This window comes from Oncorhynchus gorbuscha, unplaced genomic scaffold (genome assembly GCF_021184085.1).
Source record: "Oncorhynchus gorbuscha isolate QuinsamMale2020 ecotype Even-year unplaced genomic scaffold, OgorEven_v1.0 Un_scaffold_6642, whole genome shotgun sequence".
Taxonomy (NCBI): domain Eukaryota; kingdom Metazoa; phylum Chordata; class Actinopteri; order Salmoniformes; family Salmonidae; genus Oncorhynchus; species Oncorhynchus gorbuscha.
This window is the reverse complement of record NW_025750188.1, coordinates 1-19963: the sequence shown is the minus strand read 5'-3', so window position 1 is coordinate 19963 and position 19963 is coordinate 1. Positions and strand designations below refer to the sequence as shown.

The window sequence follows — 19963 nt, the reverse complement described above, 5'->3', positions numbered from 1 at the left end:
ACAAAGATTCCTTGATGCCCTTCCAGACTCCCTCTGCCTACCCAAGGACGCCAGAGGACAAAAATCCGTTAACCACCTAACTGAGGATCTCAATTTAACCTTGCGCAATACCTAGATGCAGTTGCACCCTAAAAACTAAAAAAATGTCTCATAAGAAACTAGCTCCATGGTACACAGAAAATACCCGAGCTCTGAAGCAAGCTTCCAGAAAATTGAACGGAAATGGCGCCACACCAAACTGGAAGTCTTCCGACTAGCTTGGAAGGATGGTACCGTGCAGTACCGAAGAGCCCTTACTGCTGCTCGATCGTCCTATTTTTCTAACTTAATTGAGGAAAATAAGAACAATCCGAAATTCCTTTTGATACTGTGGCAAAGCTAACTAAAAGCAGCATTCCCCAAGAGAGGATGACTTGCACTTTAGCAGTGATAAATTCATGAACTTCTTTGAGGAAAAGATTATGATTATTAGAAAGCAAATTACGGACTCCTCTTTAAACCTGCGTATTCCTCCAAACCTCAGTTGTCCTGAGTCTGCACAACTCTGCCAGGACCTAGGATCAAGAGAGACGCTCAAGTGTTTTAGTACTATATCTCTTGACACAATGATGAAAATAATCATGGCCTCTAAACCTTCAAGCTGTATACTGGACCCTATTCCAACTAAACTACTGAAAGAGCTGCTTCCTGTGCTTGGCCCTCCTATGTTGAACATAATAAACGGCTCTCTATCCACTGGATGTGTACCAAACTCACTAAAAGTGGCAGTAATAAAGCCTCTCTTGAAAAGCCAAACCTTGACCCAGAAAATATAAAAACTATCGGCCTATATCGAATCTTCCATTCCTCTCAAAGATTTTAGAGAAGGCTGTTGCGCAGCAACTCACTGCCTTCCTGAAGACAAACAATGTATACGAAATGCTTCAGTCTGGTTTTAGACCCCATCATAGCACTGAGACGGCACTTGTGAAGGTGGTAAATGACATTTTGATGGCATCGGACCGAGGCTCTGCATCTGTCCTCGTGCTCCTAGACCTTAGTGCTGCTTTTGATACCATCGATCACCACATTCTTTGGAGAGATTGGAAACCCAAATTGGTCTACACGGACATGTTCTGGCCTGGTTTAGGTCTTATCTGTCGGAAAGATATCAGTTTGTCTCTGTGAATGGTTTGTCCTCTGATAAATCAACTGTACATTTCGGTGTTCCTCAAGGTTCTGTTTTAGGACCACTATTGTTTTCACTATATATTTTACCTCTTGGGGATGTTATTCGAAAACATAATGTAAACTTTCACTGCTATGCGGATGACACACAGCTGTACATTTCAATGAAACATGGTGAAGCACCAAAATTGCCCTCGCTAGAAGCATGTGTTTCAGACATAAGGAAGTGGATGGCTGCAAACTTTCTACTATTAAACTCGGACAAAACAGAGATGCTTGTTCTAGGTCCCAAGAAACAAAGAGATCTTCTGTTGAATCTGACAATTAATCTTAATGGTTGTACAGTCGTCTCAAATAAAACTGTGAAGGACCTCGGCGTTACTCTGGACCCTGATCTCTCTTTGAAGAACACATCAAGACCATTTCGAGGATAGCTTTTTTCCATCTACGTAACATTGCAAAAATCAGAAACTTTCTGTCCAAAAATGATGCAGAAAAATTAATCCATGCTTTTGTCACTTCTAGGTTAGACTACTGCAATGCTCTATTTTCCGGCTACCCGGATAAAGCACTAAATAAACTTCAGTTAGTGCTAAATACGGCTGCTAGAATCCTGACTAGAACCAAAAATTTGATCATATTACTCCAGTGCTAGCCTCTCTACACTGGCTTCCTGTCAAAGCAAGGGCTGATTTCAAGGTTTTACTGCTAACCTACAAAGCATTACATGGGCTTGCTCCTACCTACCTCTCTGATTTGGTCCTGCCGTACATACCTATACGTACGCTACGGTCACAAGACGCAGGCCTCCTAATTGTCCCTAGAATTTCTAAGCAAACAGCTGGAGGCAGGGCTTTCTCCTATAGAGCTCCATTTTTATGGAACGGTCTGCCTACCCATGTCAGAGACGCAAACTCGGTCTCAACCTTTAAGTCTTTACTGAAGACTCATCTCTTCAGTGGGTCATATGATTGAGTGTAGTCTGGCCCAGGAGTGGGAAGGTGAACGGAAAGGCTCTGGAGCAACGAACCGCCCTTGCTGTCTCTGCCTGGCCGGTTCCCCTTTTTCCACTGGGATTCTCTGCCTCTAGCCCTGTTACGGGGGCTGAGTCACTGGCTTGCTGGGGCTCTCTCGTGCCGTCCCTGGGGGGTGCGTCACCTGGGTGGGTTGATTCACTGTTGTGGTCGGCCTGTCTGGGTTCCCCCCTTGGGTTGTACCGTGTCGGAGATCTTTGTGGGCTATACTCGGCCTTGTCTCAGGATGGTAAGTTGGTGGTTGAAGATTTCCTCTAGTGGTGTGGGGGCTGTGCTTTGGCAAAGTGGGTGGGGTTATATCCTTCCTGTTTGGCCCTGTCCGGGGTGTCCTCGGATGGGGCCACAGTGTCTCCTGACCCCTCCTGTCTCAGCCTCCAGTATTTATGCTGCAGTAGTTTATGTGTCGGGGGGCTAGGGTCAGTTTGTTTATCTGGAGTACTTCTCCTGTCCTATTCGGTGTCCTGTGTAAATCTAAGTGTGCGTTCTCTAATTCTCTCCTTCTCTCTTTCTTTCTCTCTCTCGGAGGACCTGAGCCCTAGAACCATGCCCCAGGACTACCTGACATGATGACTCCTTGCTGTCCCCAGTCCACCTGGCCATGCTGCTGCTCCAGTTTCAACTGGCCTGGGCCCTAGGACCATGTCCCAGGACTACCTGACATGAGGACTCCTTGCTGTCCCCAGTCCACCTGGCCATGCTCCTGCTCCAGTTTCAACTGTTCTGCCTTACTATTATTCAACCATGCTGGTCATTTATGAACATTTGAACATCTTGGCCACGTTCTGTTATAATCTCCACCGGCACAGCCGGAAGAGGACTGGCCACCCCACATATGCTCTCTCTAATTCTCTCTTTCTTTCTCTCTCTCGGAGGACCTGAGCCCTAGGACCGTGCCCCAGGACTACCTGACATGATGGCTCCTTGCTGTCCCCAGTCCACCTGACTGTGCTGCTGCTCCAGTTTCAACTGTTCTGCCTTATTATTATTTGACCATGCTGGTCATTTATGAACATTTGAACATCTTGGTCATGTTCTGTTATAATCTCTACCCGGCACAGCCAGAAGAGGACTGGCCACCCCACATAGCCCGGTTCCTCTCTAGGTTTCTTCCTAGGTTTTGGCCTTTCTAGGGAGTTTTTCCTAGCCACCGTGCTTTTACACCTGCATTGTTTGCTGTTTGGGGTTTTAGGCTGGGTTTCTGTACAGCACTTTGAGATATCAGCTGACGTACGAAGGGCTATATAAAATAAAATTTGATTTGATTTGATTTGATTTGATTATTGGACTCACCTGGACTCAATCACCTCTGTCATTACCTCCCTATATATCTGTCTGGTTCTCTGCTCTGTTCCCTGCTTCAGCATTATTTGTCGTTGTTTAACCATGTGCTGACACTTGTCCTGTTTTGTTACCCGTCTGTTCCTGAATAAATGTTGACTCCCCGTACCTGCTTCTCATCTCCGGCGTCGGTCCTTACACATATAATAGAAAACAAAGTGAATTATGTTCTGCTTACTTGATTAAGTTAATCGAGCATTCAGACCAGCCTTCCTGTTTGAACTTTAGTAAACTACATTTGAACTTTTTCACACGACTTCAATGTCAGCTAAGAGCCTATGGGCCTACCATGAAATCAACACACTGAACACGGATCCATTTTATTAAAAGCCATTTATTTAAGTCAGTTTCTTTTCAATTTGCAATTGATGGGGCCAGAATCCTGTAAACTGGCCAGTAAACAAATACGTACCATTGATCTGCCTGCTTTAGGGTGACACACATTTATACACACACTACTGAAAACACTGTACTGAAAACAACTACCATGGATGCCTCCTGACCCTACAGGACAGGAGGCAGATGTAGTATTTGGCTGTTTTGCCTTTCAGAGACAATTTGCCTTTAAACTGTCATGCTGGTGAAAGAGGACCCAAAAGCGACTTGGCGAAAACAGAGTCTTTAATCCAGTAAAGTAAATACAATCAAAAAAACACAACTTTCACTCGAAATGACGAGGACAAACTGGAGACTCGATCTTGAACAGCAGGTGAACAGCAGGTTGCCTCGGGAAGGCACTTGAACCAGACAGACTCAGACACCTGCTCACCACGCAGCATCTGAGGAAAACACGACACGACAGGGCGATACACAAACACAGCACGGTGAATTCTAGACAAGGAACCGACAGGGCAGAAACGAATAACAAGGAGAGAAATAGGGACTCTAATCAGGGAAAAGGATCGGAACAGGTGTGGGAAGGCTAAATGATGATTAGGGGAATAGGAACAGCTGGGAGCAGGAACGGAACGATAGAGAGAAGAGAGAGCGAGAGAGTGAGAGAGGGAGGGGGGAGAGAGAGGGATAGAAAGAGGGAAAGAACCTAATAAGACCAGCAGAGGGAAACGAATAGAATGGGGAGCACAGGGACAAGACATGATAATAAATGACAAAACATGACAGTACCCCCACTCACCGAGCGCCTCCTGGCGCACTCGAGGAGGAATCCTGGCGGCAACGGAGGAAATCATCAATGAGTGAACGGTCCAGCACGTCCCGAGACGGAACCCAACTCCTCTCCTCAGGACCGTAACCCTCCCAATCCACTAAGTATTGGTGACCCCGTCCCCGAGAACGCATGTCCATGATCTTATGTACCTTGTAAATAGGTGCGCTCTCGACAAGGACGGGAGGGGGAGGGAAGACGAACGGGAGTGCGAAGAAAGGGCTTGACACAGGAGACATGGAAGACAGGATGGACGCGACGAAGATGTCGCGGAAGAAGCTGAGTCGCACAGCGACAGGATTGACGACCTGGGAGACACGGAACGGACCAATGAACCATGGAGTCAACTTACGAGAAGCTGTCGTAAGAGGAAGGTTGCGAGTGGAAAGCCACACTCTCTGGCCGCAACAATACCTTGGACTCTTAATCCTGCGTTTATTGGCGGCTCTCACAGTCTGTGCCCTGTAACGGCAAAGTGCAGACCTCACCCTCCTCCAGGTGCGCTCACAACGTTGGACAAACGCTGAGCGGAGGGAACGCTGGACTCGGCAAGCTGGGATGAGAACAGAGGAGGCTGGTAACCCAGACTACTCTGAAACGGAGATAACCCGGTAGCAGACGAAGGAAGCGACCAGAGCGTATTCTGCCCAGGGGAGCTGTTCTGCCCAAGACGCAGGGTTTCTGAAAGAAAGGCTGCGTAGTATGCGACCAATCGTCTGATTGGCCCTCTCTGCTTGACCGTTAGACTGGGGATGAAACCCGGAAGAGAGACTGACGGACGCACCAATCAAACGACAGAACTCCCTCCAAAACTGTGACGTGAATTGCGGGCCTCTGTCTGAAACGGCGTCTAACGGGAGGCCATGAATTCTGAATACATTCTCGATAATGATTTGTGCCGTCTCCTTAGCGGAAGGAAGTTTAGCGAGGGGAATGAAATGCGCCGCCTTAGAGAACCTATCGACAACCGTAAGAATCACAGTCTTCCCAGACAAAGGCAGACCGGTAATGAAGTCTAGGGCGATGTGAGACCATGGTCGAGAAGGAATGGGGAGCGGTCTGAGACGACCGGCAGGAGGAGAGTTACCCGACTTAGTCTGCGCGCAGTCCGAACAAGCAGCCACGAAACGGCGCGTGTCACGCTCCTGAGTCGGCCACCAAAAGCGCTGGCGAATAGACGCAAGAGTGCCTCGAACACCGGGATGACCAGCTAACTTGGCAGAGTGAGCCCACTGAAGAACAGCCAGGCGAGTGGAAACAGGAACGAAAAGGAGGTTACTAGGACAAGCGCGGCGGCAGTGTGCGTGAGTGCTTGCTTAACCTGTCTTTCAATTCCCCAGACTGTTAACCCGACAACACGCCCATAAGGAAGAATCCCCTCGGGATCAGTAGAAGCCACAGAAGAACTAAACAGACGGGATAAGGCATCAGGCTTGGTGTTCTTGCTACCCGGACGGTAAGAAATCACAAACTCGAAACGAGCGAAAACAACGCCCAACGAGCTTGACGGGCATTAAGTCGTTTGGCAGAACGGATGTACTCAAGGTTCTTATGGTCTGTCCAAACGACAAAAGGAACGGTCGCCCCTCCAACCACTGTCGCCATTCGCCTAGGGCTACGGATGGCGAGCAGTTCACGGTTACCCACATCATAGTTGCGCTCAGATGGCGACAGGCGATGAGAAAAATAAGCGCAAGGATGAACCTTATCGTCAGACTGGAAGCGCTGGGATAGAATGGCTCCCACGCCTACCTCTGAAGCGTCAACCTCGACAATGAATTGTCTAGTGACGTCAGGAGTAACGAGGATAGGAGCGGACGTAAACGTTCTTTTAGAAGATCAAAAGCTCCTGGGGCGGAACCGACCACTTAAAACACGTCTTGACAGAAGTAAGAGCTGTGAGAGGGGCAGCAACTTGACCGAAATTACGAATGAAACGCCGATAGAAATTAGCGAAACCTAAAAAGCGCTGCAACTCGACACGTGACCTTGGAACGGGCCAATCACTGACAGCTTGGACCTTAGCGGAATCCATCTGAATGCCTTCAGCGGAAATAACGGAACCGAGAAAAGTAACGGAGGAGACATGAAAAGAGCACTTCTCAGCCTTTACGTAGAGACAATTCTCTAAAAGGCGCTGTAGAACACGTCGAACGTGCTGAACATGAATCTCGAGTGACGGAGAAAAATCAGGATATCGTCAAGATAGACAAAAACAAAGATGTTCAGCATGTCTCTCAGAACATCATTAACTAATGCCTGAAAAACAGCTGGCGCATTGGCGAGACCAAACGGCAGAACCCGGTACTCAAAATGCCCTAACGGAGTGTTAAACGCCGTTTTCCACTCGTCCCCCTCTCTGATGCGCACGAGATGGTAAGCGTTACGAAGGTCCAACTTAGTAAAGCACCTGGCTCCCTGCAGAATCTCGAAGGCTGATGACATAAGGGGAAGCGGATAACGATTCTTAACCGTTATGTCATTCAGCCCTCGATAATCCACGCAGGGGCGCAGAGTACCGTCCTTCTTCTTAACAAAAAGAACCCCGCCCGGCCGGAGAGGAAGAAGGCACTATGGTACCGGCGTCAAGAGACACAGACAAATAATCCTCGAGAGCCTTACGTTCGGGAGCCGACAGAGAGTATAGTCTACCCCGAGGAGGAGTGGTCCCCGGAAGGAGATCAATACTACAATCATACGACCGGTGAGGAGGAAGGGAGTTGGCTCGGGACCGACTGAAGACCGTGCGCAGATCATGATATTCCTCCGGCACTCCTGTCAAATCGCCAGGTTCCTCCTGAGAAGTAGGGACAGAAGAAACGGGAGGGATGGCAGACATTAAACACTTCACATGACAAGAAACGTTCCAGGATAGGATAGAATTACTAGACCAATTAATAGAAGGATTATGACATACTAGCCAGGGATGACCCAAAACAACAGGTGTAAACGGTGAACGAAAAATCAAAAAAGAAATAGTCTCACTGTGGTTACCAGATACTGTGAGGGTTAAAGGTAGTGTCTCAAATCTGATACTGGGAAGATGACTACCATCTAAGGCGAACATGGGCGTAGGCTTCTCTAACTCTCTGAAAGGAATGTCATGTTTCCGAACCCATGCTTCGTCCATGAAACAACCCTCAGCCCCAGAGTCTATCAAGGCACTACATGTAGCACCCGAACCGGTCCAGCGTAGATGGACCGACAAAGTAGTACAGGATTTTGATGGAGAGACTTGAGTAGTTGCGCTCACCTGTAGCCCTCCGCTTACAGATGAGCTCTGGCTTTACTGGACATGAATTAACAAAATGTCCAGCAACTCCGCAATAGAGGCACAGGCGGTTGGTGATCCTCCGTTCCCTCTCCTTAGTCGAGATGCGAATCCCTCCCAGCTGCATGGGCTCAGTCTCTGAGCCAGAGGAGGGAGATGGTTGCGATGCGGAGCAGGGAAACACCGTTGATGCGAGCTCTCTTCCACGAGCCCGGTGACGAAGATCTACCCGTCGTTCTATGCGGATGGCGAGAGCAATCAAAGAGTCCACATCTGAAGGAACCTCCCGGGAGAGAATCTCATCCTTAACCACTGCGTGAGTCCCTCCAGAAAACGAGCGAGCAGCGCCGGCTCGTTCCACTCACTAGAGGCAGCAAGAATGCGAAACTCAATAGAATAATCCGTTATGGACCGTTCACCTTGGCATAAGGAAGCCAGGGCCCTAGAAGCCTCCCTACCAAAACTGAACGGTCAAAAACCCGAATCATCTCCTCTTTAAAGTTCTGGAACTTGTTAGAGCAATCAGCCCTTGCCTCCCAGATAGCTGTGCCCCATTCTCGAGCCCGGCCAGTAAGGAGTGAAATGACGTAAGCAACCCGAGCTCTCTCTCTAGAGTATGTGTTGGGTTGGAGAGAGAACACAATCTCACACTGCGTGAGAAAGGAGCGGCACTCAGTGGGCTGCCCGGAGTAGCAAGGTGGGTTATTAACCCTAGGTTCTGGAGGCTCGGCAGGCCAGGAAGTAACAGGTGGCACGAGACGTAGACTCTGGAACTGTCCAGAGAGGTCGGAAACCTGAGCGGCCAGGTTCTCCACGGCATGGCGAGCAGCAGACAATTCCTGCTCGTGTCTGCCGAGCATGGCTCCTTGGATCTCGACGGCAGTGTAACGAGCGTCTGAAGTCGCTGGGTCCATTCCTTGGTCGGTTCCTTCTGTCATGCTGGTGAAAGAGGACCCAAAAGCGACTTGGCGAAAACAGAGTCTTTAATCCAGTAAAGTAAATACAATCAAAAAACACAACTTTCACTCGAAATGACGAGGACAAACTGGAGACTCGATCTTGAACAGCAGGTGAACAGCAGGTTGCCTCGGGAAGGCACTTGAACCAGACAGACTCAGACACCTGCTCACCACGCAGCATCTGAGGAAAACACGACACGACAGGGCGATACACAAACACAGCACGGTGAATTCTAGACAAGGAACCGACAGGGCAGAAACGAATAACAAGGAGAGAAATAGGGACTCTAATCAGGGAAAAGGATCGGGAACAGGTGTGGGAAGGCTAAATGATGATTAGGGGAATAGGAACAGCTGGGAGCAGGAACGGAACGATAGAGAGAAGAGAGAGCGAGAGAGAGAGAGGGGAGGGGGAGAGAGAGGGATAGAAAGAGGGAAAGAACCTAATAAGACCAGCAGAGGGAAACGAATAGAATGGGGAGCACAGGGACAAGACATGATAATAAATGACAAAACATGACATAAACGGAACATGTAAGGTCCTTGGATAAGGAGTAACGTTAGGCTCCTTTCATCTATTAATGGGGCTAGGGTGCAGGTAATTGGGTAGGGAAAGAATTCACTATTTTATATATTTTTTAAAATATATTTTTACAATAGGGAATTATTTAAGAAAAGTGAGGTGCATATACATTTGTCCTGATACTGTAGAACGCTATCTAATGAGTCTGAGAAAAATTACATTGTGGTGACAGAGAGCAACCTTTGGTTAAATCTAGTCCATATATAGTAAAGGTTGCTATCTCCCAATGAGGGGCCATGTACACACAAACAGAAGCAGGAAGAGAGTTTAAGACAGTGATGTGTGAATATTAGGAAGTAGTCATTTTGTTTGGTTTCTTGTTCCTTGACACACACATATATTTGTGCATAGATACCCTCACATGGCTCCTCATCTCTCCGTTTTCATCCTCCTCATCATCATTTTTTCCAGACTATCAGGTAATGGAAACATGTTTCTATGAAGTCTCATGGTTCCTTTCAGTTTGCTTACTTGAAGTCAGAGACATGTAGTTCAGACAATATTTGCATAGGGCTTTAGCATGTATTTCACTGAGCAGCTCTATGTTTTAGAATGATGTATAGTCTGTAACATGTTCAGTTGTCCTTCATGGTTAATTGTCACTGTCGAAAAAAAGTTTCTGTACTGAGAAAAACATTTCTTTATTGAGATAAAATTGAAATAACTTTTGTTTTGTCTCTCACAGAAAAACATTCGTATTGAATAAATATATTATACATACATATTTATATATACACATACATATATATTACATGTTATGGTGTTCTTTATGTGAGGGACATATATTTAGGCTGTTGTCTACAGATGCTGGTCATTTGTGGTCTGTGTCTGTGCAGACAGGAGGCTCCATCACCATCCCATGTCTCTATCATCAACATTTCGGAAGTTTGGGACTGTATGTAAAGTTTCTATCTACAAAAAGATGATTCTGAGATAATTGCCTTTAAAGTTCTGAACACTCAATGGTTTGAATGGTGGCAGCAATTTTTTGTTTCTATTCTTTTGAACTTAACATGATTTGGGTTATTTGAAGTACTGCACATTAAACAGAACAAGGCTGTCTCAATAACTCAATTTTGACAAAATTGCAGATAGAAACATATAGTCCCAAATTCTCAATTTCTTAAACTCTGAGAAATTCTGGTTTAAAGTACATTACTTTTATTATTTATTTTCTATAGTAACTGCCCATCCTAGATGTGAAAGAATATTGTTCCATCTTCCCACTCCTGAAAAACAGTTTGATATCTGAAGTTTCTCCAAATCTAACTGAAGTCGTTTCTCTAAGTGTCACCCTGAAAATAATAGACCAATATTTCATGATTTACTTCCTCACATAGACACCAGTCTGTGAAAAACAATCATCTATTTCCTCTACAGTAATGTCAATGCCACGCCCCGAAGACACCGAAGACTCATACTTAACATCAGCGTACAGCGTGTATAGATCTGAAGACGTCATTAGGTGAGTGTGCATAAACAATCAGACATTGTGTCCATGTTTCAATATGGGATTAATAATAGGGTCGTTTCATTTCAACATGCCATGACACCCACCATCTCAGATTGTTCTGCCATTGTTTCTGTAGTCAGAAACAGATAACATTAGCATTCCTACAACATTATTTTGATTCAATATTATTTGATCTCTGAGAAATTAAGCTCATTTGATTGCACCCAAATCGACCATTTGAAATGTACAGGATGTATATAATATTCAATAAATATAGTACCTAACATCTGATTTGGACCAGAACAATGAGTAAAGGCATGAGGAATTGAAAGAAATGGTCAAAAACCACCCACATGCCATGCAAATCCCAACCCAACACCGGGTATACAGTATCAGCTCTCTATGTTTGACACCACAGGTGGTTGGTGGCAACTTAATTGGGGAGGACAGGCTCGTGGTAATGGCTGACGCGGAATAAGTAGAATGGTATCAAACACATGGTTTCTATGTGTTTGATGCCATTGCATTAGCGTCGTTCTGGACATTATTCTGAGCTGTCCTCCCTCAGTAGCCTCCTGTGTTTGGAGCAGTATGGAATTGCGGTTTCTTCATCCTATGTAATGTATTTTCAGTGAATTTGGTTATGCTTTGTTTAACCATGTTCAGAGAAATTAGTAGTTGAAGTTGTTAGGTTTGTGTCCCATCCTACGTCCTGATATTACCCGGTTCTGACCACTAGATGGTGCTGTCCCTGCTGTTATTGTAATATATTTTTAAGAATATCCCATCTCGATGTTAAAGGGATAGTTCACCAAAATTACATTTGGTTTTCTTACCCTGTAAGGAGTCTATGGACAAGGTATGTCAGCAACCCATGCCTTGTTTCTGTTTTGTTTTTTTACCTGGCCACGGTTTGAAATGATATCTATATGGTACCTATATTATTATTTGTACCTATATTAGCATTTCTGCGCTTCATATCCAAATCTTCTATAAGTAACATCACTGAATCAATTACTCTATCCATTTTTTTAATAATTGAAGATGATTTGAAAGTGTGTCCCTATCCGCTTCAAACATTTTGTTGAAGTGGTGTTTGCTGAAGTGTCCTCAAAAAGCAATGTTATTCTTCTACAGATTACTCTACAGTTTGGAGCGAACAGTCTTCTACCTGGTGAAAATTGTTAATGCAATGTTCTTCCTCCTGTGCACCATCATTGCTGTGTTGAATTTCAAGGTGAACCAAATTCGAGGTAACATTCAGGATTGTTAGAAACCAGACAGGTATCTTTGGTGAGAACAGATGTGTGACCATACAATTGTGTTTTAAGTTCCATTATTCACCAGCAATTTTTTTGTTTGTTACAGCCAAACATTTATTTCAATCGAATGTTTTATTCATTTGTTTTACTGGTGATTGAAGCTAAAACTACACTGTGTGCACAATTATTAGACAAGTGAGTATTCTGATCTTATCATTGCTATTCACATTATCCAACTCCAAACCATATAAACATGAATGCTTATTGGATTTAATCATTTTCTGGTGATATGTATTTGTGTGATGAGGGAGGGTGGTGAAAGTGAATAACATGTGTATAATTATTAGGCAGCTTCATTTCCTCAGGTAAAATGGGCCACAAAATGTATTTAATTAACTGACACTGAAAAGACAAATTGTAAAATGCCTTTCAGACGGATGAACACTCTTGAAATAGCTAAACTATTGAGGCGTGACCACCGGACTATCAAACGTTTTGTTGCGAATAGTCAACTGGAGCGCAAAAAACCCACGGAGAAGAAAAGGCGCAAATTAACTGCAAAGACTTGAAGATAATTAAACGTCAAGCTACCAAACGTGAGGTTTACAGCGAGGGAAGACAATCCACCTCTTTGAACAGCATTTGAGAGGCTGTGGTTGATAAGAAGGGTTGCTATATTGATAACTGAATATTTACTGAATAAATTCCAAAATGTTTATTTAATTGTCATTTTGCATTACTTATTTGTTACACTTACTCTAAAAATTGAGAATAAACAAGTGAGTTGGGAGAAATTATTTTTGTAATTTAGTTGCCTAATAATTGTGCACACATATATTCCCCTGAGAAAGACAAAACTCACTTTTCCTTTGTTAAACATTCAGATTTGAGGTTCAGTAACATTTTGGATTGACGGAGAGCATTGTGTTTGTTCAACAATCCTAAGGAATACAATTAGCCTAATAATTGTACACTGCGTGCATTTACCACAACCCCACAAACATCTCCTTCCTCTCCCCAATCTCCATAGGCTACCAAATATCTCTAGGTTCATACATGATTAGCCTTTCGAATAGTTTATGAATTGTATTGATGCAGTATACAAAAATATAAAAAATGTCTCTTTTTTTCCCTCCAAAGTACAAAGTTTTATTTCTTGGTCTCCCATAATATTACTGGTCCGCAGAAATATATGAACAAACTGATGTTCTGTTTTGTTTTGCTCTTTTGTCACTGATTTAACTCAATAACCAGTGTTGAATTGTTTTGAATGACTAATTACCACTGTTAACCTACATAAATGGAACACGTGCATATTTAGCTAATCAACCGTTTTAAAGACACATTAGGCTACTTATTGTTGGCTATGAACATTTAGCAAATGTCTTGTTCTTTGCTGATGGTTGAATACTGCTACTCTACCACCAGCATGATGTCATTGTGCAGTCCTATATATGACATGTGGAATTCACAAATAGATCATGTTACATTATAGTACATTGTATTCAAATTGTGCTTTAGTACTGTATAGTCCTCATACATATCTTATGGTACATTGTGATTTTCAGACTTGCATTTACCTTTACAATAGTTGCTGTATTGTTGTGAACGAGTACATATTTGCCTGTTTTCCCTATGGAATGTTTGCACAGTTGATGACACTGTAGCCCTGTTTACATTAGGCTGTACTCTTTGACCAGCCACTGGTTTATGACATGGTCCCCAATTGTCCAGTGACCTGCTAAGTCTGTTCATCGCTGATGACATTCAGGCGTGCCTTGCCAAATGCTGCTGGAACTGGGTCAGTGGCTCTCCACGGTGGTCTCAGGCAAGCTCCCCATTCCCGCGACCATGGTCTCACATCGCCAGGCCTTCGTACCGGTCTGCCTTTGTCTGCGGGAAGACTGTGATTCTTTTAGGTTGTCGATAGGTTAAGGCGGCGCATTTCATTCCCTCGCTAATCCTTCGCTAAGGAGACGGCACAAATCATTATCGAAATGTATTCTGGTCATGGCTCCCGTTGAAGCAGCAGTTCAGGCAAAATCCCGTCTGGCTCTCTTCGTTCCTCTTCCGGGTTTCATCCCCCAGTCACAACGGTCAAGCAGAGAGGGCCAATCAGGCCGATTCATTCTCCTCCGCAGCGCTGCTCGAGCCCTGCGTGCTGAGACGCTTTCCCCTGGCAGCGCAATTCGCTTCGCCAAATCTGCCACCAAAACAGTCACACCATCCCAGCCTCCACTCGCTCAACATTATTGTGCGATCTGCGCTTTGCCATGTGGTACCAATGACCCCGAGATATTGTTGCGGCAGAAGTAATGACTCACTAAACCTCTCTTGCGACAGCCTACTGAGTTAACTCGTATTCATCGGTCATCTCCCAGTAAGTCAATGGCGTGGAGCCTTTCTTTAAAGCATTCAGTCATCTGTCCCTGCTTCTGTGTCGGCCGCCTAGCGCCAAGATTAGCTCTCCTCGTCGCGTCGAGGCGCTGTTACAAGGCGCATCAGTCATGCGCAATACTTGAGTGGTTGAACGTCTGAGAGGAGGAGTTGAGGACAAGTCATCACTGAACCCGTTCACTTCGTGTTTCTGGAGCCTCCGGTTCCTCACCCGGAAGGCGCTAGAGTGAATGTTTTGTCATTTATTATCATGTCTTGTCCCTGTGCTCCCCATTCTATTCGTTTCCCTCTGCTGGTCTTATTAGGTTCTTTCCCTCTTTCTATCCCTCTCTCTCCCCTCCCTCTCTCACTCTCTCGCTCTCTCTTCTCTCTATCGTTCCGTTCCTGCTCCCAGCTGTTCCTATTCCCCTAATCATCATTTAGCCTTCCCACACCTGTTCCCGATCCTTTTCCCTGATTAGAGTCCCTATTTCTCTCCTTGTTATTCGTTTCTGCCCTGTCGGTTCCTTGTCTAGAATTCACCGTGCTGTGTTTGTGTATCGCCCTGTCGTGTCGTGTTTTCCTCAGATGCTGCGTGGTGAGCAGGTGTCTGAGTCTGTCTGGTTCAAGTGCCTTCCCGAGGCAACCTGCTGTTCACCTGCTGTTCAAGATCGAGTCTCCAGTTTGTCCTCGTCATTTCGAGTGAAAGTTGTGTTTTTTTGATTGTATTTACTTTACTGGATTAAAGACTCTGTTTTCGCCAAGTCGCTTTTGGGTCCTCTTTCACCAGCATGACAGTTTAAAGGCAAATTGTCTCTGAAAGGCAAAACAGCCAAATACTACATCTGCCTCCTGTCCTGTAGGGTCAGGAGGCATCCATGGTAGTTGTTTTCAGTACAGTGTTTTCAGTAGTGTGTGTATAAATGTGTGTCACCCTAAAGCAGGCAGATCAATGGTACGTATTTGTTTACTGGCCAGTTTACAGGATTCTGGCCCCATCAATTGCAAATTGAAAAGAAACTGACTTAAATAAATGGCTTTTAATAAAATGGATCCGTGTTCAGTGTGTTGATTTCATGGTAGGCCCATAGGCTCTTAGCTGACATTGAAGTCGTGTGAAAAAGTTCAAATGTAGTTTACTAAAGTTCAAACAGGAAGGCTGGTCTGAATGCTCGATTAACTTAATCAAGTAAGCAGAACATAATTCACTTTGTTTTCTATTATATGTGTAAGGACCGACGCCGGAGATGAGAAGCAGGTACGGGGAGTCAACATTTATTCAGGAACAGACGGGTAACAAAACAGGACAAGTGTCAGCACATGGTTAAACAACGACAAATAATGCTGAAGCAGGGAACAGAGCAGAGAACCAGACAGATATATAGGGAGGTAATGACAGAGGTGATTGAGTCCAGGTGAGTCCAATAATCAAATCAAATCAAATCAAATCAAATTTATTTTATATAGCCCTTCGTACGTCAGCTGATATCTCAAAGTGCTGTACAGAAACCCAGCCTAAAACCCCAAACAGCAAACAATGCAGGTGTAAAAGCACGGTGGCTAGGAAAAACTCCCTAGAAAGGCCAAAACCTAGGAAGAAACCTAGAGAGGAACCGGGCTATGTGGGGTGGCCAGTCCTCTTCTGGCTGTGCCGGGTAGAGATTATAACAGAACATGACCAAGATGTTCAAATGTTCATAAATGACCAGCATGGTCAAATAATAATAAGGCAGAACAGTTGAAACTGGAGCAGCAGCACAGTCAGGTGGACTGGGGACAGCAAGGAGCCATCATGTCAGGTAGTCCTGGGGCACGGTCCTAGGGCTCAGGTCCTCCGAGAGAGAGAAAGAAAGAGAGAATTAGAGAGAGCATATGTGGGGTGGCCAGTCCTCTTCCGGCTGTGCCGAGTGGAGATTATAACAGAACGTGGCCAAGATGTTCAAATGTTCATAAATGACCAGCATGGTTGAATAATAGTAAGGCAGAACAGTTGAAACTGGAGCAGGAGCATGGCCAGGTGGACTGGGGACAGCAAGGAGTCCTCATGTCAGGTAGTCCTGGGACATGGTCCTAGGGCCCAGGCCAGTTGAAACTGGAGCAGCAGCATGGCCAGGTGGACTGGGGACAGCAAGGAGTCATCATGTCAGGTAGTCCTGGGGCATGGTTCTAGGGCTCAGGTCCTCCGAGAGAGAGAAAGAAAGAGAGAAGGAGAGAATTAGAGAACGCACACTTAGATTTACACAGGACACCGAATAGGACAGGAGAAGTACTCCAGATAAACAAACTGACCCTAGCCCCCGACACATAAACTACTGCAGCATAAATACTGGAGGCTGAGACAGGAGGGGTCAGGAGACACTGTGGCCCCATCCGAGGACACCCCGGACAGGGCCAAACAGGAAGGATATAACCCCACCCACTTTGCCAAAGCACAGCCCCCACACCACTAGAGGAAATCTTCAACCACCAACTTACCATCCTGAGACAAGGCCGAGTATAGCCCACAAAGATCTCCGACACGGTACAACCCAAGGGGGGAACCCAGACAGGCCGACCACAACAGTGAATCAACCCACCCAGGTGACGCACCCCCAGGGACGGCACGAGAGAGCCCCAGCAAGCCAGTGACTCAGCCCCGTAACAGGGCTAGAGGCAGAGAATCCCAGTGGAAAAAGGGGAACCGGCCAGGCAGAGACAGCAAGGGCGGTTCGTTGCTCCAGAGCCTTTCCGTTCACCTTCCCACTCCTGGGCCAGACTACACTCAATCATATGACCCACTGAAGAGATGAGTCTTCAGTAAAGACTTAAAGGTTGAGACCGAGTTTGCGTCTCTGACATGGGTAGGCAGACCGTTCCATAAAAATGGAGCTCTATAGGAGAAAGCCCTGCCTCCAGCTGTTTGCTTAGAAATTCTAGGGACAATTAGGAGGCCTGCGTCTTGTGACCGTAGCGTACGTATAGGTATGTACGGCAGGACCAAATCAGAGAGGTAGGTAGGAGCAAGCCCATGTAATGCTTTGTAGGTTAGCAGTAAAACCTTGAAATCAGCCCTTGCTTTGACAGGAAGCCAGTGTAGAGAGGCTAGCACTGGAGTAATATGATCAAATTTTTTGGTTCTAGTCAGGATTCTAGCAGCCGTATTTAGCACTAACTGAAGTTTATTTAGTGCTTTATCCGGGTAGCCGGAAAATAGAGCATTGCAGTAGTCTAACCTAGAAGTGACAAAAGCATGGATTAATTTTTCTGCATCATTTTTGGACAGAAAGTTTCTGATTTTTGCAATGTTACGTAGATGGAAAAAAGCTATCCTCGAAATGGTCTTGATGTGTTCTTCAAAAGAGAGATCAGGGTCCAGAGTAACGCCGAGGTCCTTCACAGTTTTATTTGAGACGACTGTACAACCATTAAGATTAATTGTCAGATTCAACAGAAGATCTCTTTGTTTCTTGGGACCTAGAACAAGCATCTCTGTTTTGTCCGAGTTTAATAGTAGAAAGTTTGCAGCCATCCACTTCCTTATGTCTGAAACACATGCTTCTAGCGAGGGCAATTTTGGTGCTTCACCATGTTTCATTGAAATGTACAGCTGTGTGTCATCCGCATAGCAGTGAAAGTTTACATTATGTTTTCGAATAACATCCCCAAGAGGTAAAATATATAGTGAAAACAATAGTGGTCCTAAAACAGAACCTTGAGGAACACCGAAATGTACAGTTGATTTGTCAGAGGACAAACCATTCACAGAGACAAACTGATATCTTTCCGACAGATAAGACCTAAACCAGGCCAGAACATGTCCGTGTAGACCAATTTGGGTTTCCAATCTCTCCAAAAGAATGTGGTGATCGATGGTATCAAAAGCAGCACTAAGGTCTAGGAGCACGAGGACAGATGCAGAGCCTCGGTCCGATGCCATCAAAATGTCATTTACCACCTTCACAAGTGCCGTCTCAGTGCTATGATGGGGTCTAAAACCAGACTGAAGCATTTCGTATACATTGTTTGTCTTCAGGAAGGCAGTGAGTTGCTGCGCAACAGCCTTCTCTAAAATCTTTGAGAGGAATGGAAGATTCGATATAGGCCGATAGTTTTTATATTTTCTGGGTCAAGGTTTGGCTTTTTCAAGAGAGGCTTTATTACTGCCACTTTTAGTGAGTTTGGTACACATCCAGTGGATAGAGAGCCGTTTATTATGTTCAACATAGGAGGGCCAAGCACAGGAAGCAGCTCTTTCAGTAGTTTAGTTGGAATAGGGTCCAGTATACAGCTTGAAGGTTTAGAGGCCATGATTATTTTCATCATTGTGTCAAGAGATATAGTACTAAAACACTTGAGCGTCTCTCTTGATCCTAGGTCCTGGCAGAGTTGTGCAGACTCAGGACAACTGAGGTTTGGAGGAATACGCAGGTTTAAAGAGGAGTCCGTAATTTGCTTTCTAATAATCATAATCTTTTCCTCAAAGAAGTTCATGAATTTATCACTGCTAAAGTGCAAGTCATCCTCTCTTGGGGAATGCTGCTTTTTAGTTAGCTTTGCCACAGTATCAAAAAGGAATTTCGGATTGTTCTTATTTTCCTCAATTAAGTTAGAAAAATAGGACGATCGAGCAGCAGTAAGGGCTCTTCGGTACTGCACGGTACCATCCTTCCAAGCTAGTCGGAAGACTTCCAGTTTGGTGTGGCGCCATTTCCGTTCCAATTTTCTGGAAGCTTGCTTCAGAGCTCGGGTATTTTCTGTGTACCATGGAGCTAGTTTCTTATGAGACATTTTTTAGTTTTTAGGGGTGCAACTGCATCTAGGGTATTGCGCAAGGTTAAATTGAGATCCTCAGTTAGGTGGTTAACGGATTTTTGTCCTCTGGCGTCCTTGGGTAGGCAGAGGGAGTCTGGAAGGGCATCAAGGAATCTTTGTGTTGTCTGTGAATTTATAGCACGACTTTTGATGTTCCTTGGTTGGGGTCTGAGCAGATTATTTGTTGCAATTGCAAACGTAATAAAATGGTGGTCTGATAGTCCAGGATTATGAGGAAAAACATTAAGATCCACAACATTTATTCCATGGGACAAAACTAGGTCCAGCGTATGACTGTGAGAGTGAGTGGGTCCAGAGACATGTTGGACAAAACCCACTGAGTCGATGATGGCTCCAAAAGCCTTTTGGAGTGGGTCTGTGGACTTTTCCATGTGAATATTAAAGTCACCAAAGATTAGAATATTATCTGCAATGACTACAAGGTCTGATAGGAATTCAGGGAACTCAGTGAGAAACGCTGTATATGGCCCAGGAGGCCTGTAAACAGTAGCTATAAAAAGTGATTGAGTAGGCTGCATAGATTTCATGACTAGAAGCTCAAAA

The 19963-nt window shown here is 45.1% G+C and overlaps 1 long non-coding RNA gene across 1 annotated transcript; it reads left to right on the top strand.

Moving 5' to 3' along the window:
- The first annotated feature begins 9833 nt into the window (after nt 1–9833).
- Nucleotides 9834–12270, top strand: LOC124029511. Its single transcript, XR_006837787.1, has 3 exons — nt 9834–9936; nt 10898–10982; nt 12108–12270. It is a non-coding gene; the product is annotated as an uncharacterized LOC124029511 (long non-coding RNA).
- The last annotated feature ends 7693 nt before the right edge of the window (nt 12271–19963 follow it).